This window comes from Populus euphratica, unplaced genomic scaffold (assembly GCF_000495115.2).
Source record: "Populus euphratica unplaced genomic scaffold, PopEup_1.0 scaffold6.1, whole genome shotgun sequence".
NCBI lineage: Eukaryota > Viridiplantae > Streptophyta > Magnoliopsida > Malpighiales > Salicaceae > Populus > Populus euphratica.
Window position 1 is genome coordinate 3,942,426 of NW_011499849.1, and position 4,065 is coordinate 3,946,490.

The window sequence follows — 4,065 nt, forward strand, 5'->3', positions numbered from 1 at the left end:
ATCGGTATTTACAATTTCAAGATAAGTTGATTATCGGAGTTGATATGATAAGATATGCTGATCAAAGGACTTGATACGATGCAAGATGGTGCTATGATTTGTTCTGATTTGGTAATAGTCTAAAGAATAAGGAACTTGATTTTGGTAAGTTCATCCAACTTGGGTTGATGAGCTATGACTTTGACGAAGGTTATAACCCTTCAACTATTTACTGACCTAATTTCTGTTATGTGCATTTTTAGATGGCCAGATGGGATGGAATTCTGTCCCTTCCTCTGCAGAATCCTCCAACTTTGGAATTTGTGCTTCTGATTTAATATGGTCAAAGGTTGAAGGCTGGCGCGAAAATTTAGATAGACTTGCTCTTATCCCTTTTGCTAGAGTGGATGATTTTGTAAGAGGCGAGTCTGCTAATAAAGACTGTCCAACAAGATTTCATGTTGAAGCTAGAAGGCGTCGGCCTTCTCAGACATCTTACAAGCAAAAGGTTGATGGCATCCTTGAGTATATATTGTAAGTTTCTTCCTTCTTTTGGCAGTTCCTACTTAGTGGTCACTAATGCCGTGACTTGAGTGATCCATTTGAATTTTAGATATTGGTGTTCTTTTGGCCCTGATGATCACCGGAAAGGTGGCATAGTATGGCCCAGTAGAACTACTTGTGTTCCAAAAAAGAAAAATGCTGGTGGACCAAATACCAAGAGGGATTGTGAAACGTTTAATTTCTGAACCATCTGTAGCACTGATCATATATTATCAGGACAAGCACGTGGATAACAAAGGGTTATCGTGCCATGGCCCTCAGGATAAGAAGGCTGAAGGAACACATGCTGTGTTTGCCCCTTATATCTCAGAGGATCTTCGGCTTCGTGTTTTATCTCTATTATATGTTGGGGTCTCTGTGACCATAATGCAGAGACACAATGAATCAGTAGAGAGGCAGGGTGGTCCATGTAATCGTGATGACCTGTTGACTCACAGGAATGTGCGGAGGCAGGAAAGAAGCATCTACATTTGAACTGGACACTGATGATGCAGTTAGCATTAACATGGGGGTTGAAAGCCACCCGAGTCAGGTATTTTTCTTCGAGGATTTTTCTGATTCTGAGCCTTTCACTTTGGGAATACAAATAGAGTGGCAGTTGCAACAAATGATTCGGTTTGGCAATCGCAGTCTTGTGGCTTCTGATTTAAGGTTTGGAACAAACAAATTGAAGGCTTGTCATTTCAGTTTATACGGTCCAAATCCTGTGAAACCAATCTTTTACACTGCCTGGATGGCTCTTTATGTTTCAGAAACTGACTATGCTCTTTTCTTTGATTTTATTTAGTATCCTGTTCACAGTCTTGTTGTGTTCAACTCAGACAATAAGGACATCCCTGTAGCTTGGATAGTAACACCAAGATTCGCTAGTGCTGATGCACATAGATGGATGAGGGCACTTTACAACAGGGTTCGTACTAAAGATCCTTCGTGGAAGTTGGCTGGGTTTATAGTGGATGATCCCTTGACAGACATCCTCACAATAAGGTAGGCAGTCAACTTTCTTTAATATGAATTTGGTGGTTATATACCTCTTGGTCATTTTTATTTGTTTCGCTTAGTATTCCAGGGACCATATAGCCCATATCTATGAGGTTTTGCATGGGTTTAATATTGGCAATTCTGTGTGCTAGGAACCACTTCTTGTCTACCATTGCGATCTTAAAAGAAACTTTAATAATGTGCTTTTTAACACGTCTGTATAGCTGAACTGCAATACTTGGTGAACTTCTCATAAGAATTTGTAAGATGGGGTATCTGGAGATCAGTTTCAGATTCTCAATTTGAGTGAAGATCTGGGACTTGGTTTTTAAGATCGACTGTTTGGCGGACATGTTGTGTCAGTCCAGGCAAATAGAGAATAATTTAGCCTCCTTGTCTCTTTTTGTACAATATATCTAAACAAAAACCTTATTTGTTTATCTTTGTTGTTCTCATGGATGTGTTTCAGTGCTCCGTTTTGACATCTTTTTGGCGAGTTCGCCATGCTTGGCTTAAGAAACTAAAGAAGCGGTGCATGGAAACAGAGTGGCGTGTCCAGATATCTATACGGCTTGGACAGACAGTAGATGATATTTGCAGAGGACAAGCAACTGTCGGTTTATTTGAAGTTCTCATGGAAGATTTTGTTGATGGCTCTAGCTTTATGGATTACTTCAAGGCTACCTGGTATCCTAGAATAGATTGATTAAAATTTCTTTTCTTTTCAATAGTAATTAAGATAGTGTAAACAGACTGGACGCATTCTTTCTGTTCTTCTTAATTTTCCTTAGTTGGTTTGCAATGGGCTTGGTATCTCAGTTGGAATGTAGATTGACGGGGCTGCATAGTATTGCATATTTTTCTAAAATATGTGAAGTATTGCCCTAGAATCTTGGTGTTGGTTGGGTTTTTCACACAGGACCTCTAAAAATAAGATTTCCTTGTGTCAGGGAGTAGGACTACTGCACTAGAAACTCTTCCACAGGCAAGCCAGGAGACATGTGCAGCAATGGAATTTTGCCACAACCAACTGAAAGTCAGGCTTTTGAATGAGAAGAAACCTGGAGTTTATCAGCGTGCTGATTAGTTGGTTGATAAGTTGGGTACAAAAGTGCATTCTTACTTCTGGCTTGATGAATACTCAGAAAAGGATGATTTTGCAAGATCCTGGGAAGATGAGTGGGTCGGTGGTTTAACATCTTGGCGCAAAGCATTGAAGATTCCTGACTCTGATGTTGTCATGGATGGTAGATGTACAAAAGTTACTGACCAGTTTGATCGAGATAGGGTTTTTGTTGTCTGGAACCCTGGTTCAGAATTTGCTATTTGTTACTGCAGATAGGCAGAAATGGGCAACTTATGCGAGCATGTCTTTAAAGTTATTAAATTGTGTCATGATAAAAGGTGTAGGAAGTCATCTATTAGCCTCTTTCAATATAAACAGGCCCTGATCGATATGCTACGCTGCCTACCTTATGATTGTTTGGTCCGCGACCAAGCTGTTTCTCTAGCAGTTTCTGTACAGAGGGAATTAGATGGGTTAGTTAATTTAGATAGCTGCCAAACAAATGCAGATGCCACTTGGAGAAAAGCTGTGAATTCACTTGAGCAGCTGGGGGTTCGGGGGACCAATTCCTCGAATCAAGATAGAGAATTGGTGAATGAGAATCATCATATCGACAAAGATATGTCATCTCCCAATGAGAATGATTATCAGGAAAGAGACAGACATGGGCTTTCACGCGGAATTACAGGTGATTTTGTTGAGGGTGTTAGAGAAGAATCGGTTTATGCTTAGATGGATATTGACCCATCGTCCAACTGCACTTCTCTTCCCAAAATACGATCTGTCGATGATGCAACTCAGAAACAAGCTTTGAACTCCCTTGAGTAGCAAATAAGTGTGACAATCTCGTCAAATCAAGATAGAGAATTAATGAATGAGAGTGATCATATGGACAACGATGCGCCATCCTTCAACAGGAAAGATTGTCAGGGCAGACATGAGGCTTCTGGCAGTCACAGAGGTGATATTGTCGATGCTATTGAAGAGCAGGTTTGTTCAGATGGATATTGACCCACCAACCGCCTGTATTTCTCCACCTGGATTGCTTTGTGTTAATGAAGTTGCATCTGATGAAACCTTAGAAAATAGAGACAGGATTGTAAATAATGCAGGTTCTAGCACGAACAAGAGTCCACCTTCAATTGATATTTTGACTGATAAGGTAGACATGAACACAATAGTATAATGGATGTGGAACCTGTGAAATCACCCCGACAAAATCAACAATGTTTGTCAACAATGTTAGGCATCAATTTGTCAATAATGTTAGGCATAAATTTGGTGCCACCTACCTTGCCCTTGTCTTTTGCATGGATGTTTGCCTATAAATAGGCAATGCATCCAAGCATTATCGACACACCATAAGAGAGAAAGAAGAGAGGGTGAGAAGAGAGTAATCCCACAAAATTGTGAGGTATTTGTGAGATAGTAAGTGAGGTGTTTTCTCCTAATAATAGAGAGATTTTTGTTGTTCT

The 4,065-nt window shown here is 40.1% G+C and overlaps 1 pseudogene; it reads left to right on the forward strand.

Moving 5' to 3' along the window:
- Positions 1-250: 250 nt before the first annotated feature.
- LOC105120854 (uncharacterized) lies at positions 251-3,783 on the forward strand (annotated as a pseudogene).
- The last annotated feature ends 282 nt before the right edge of the window (positions 3,784-4,065 follow it).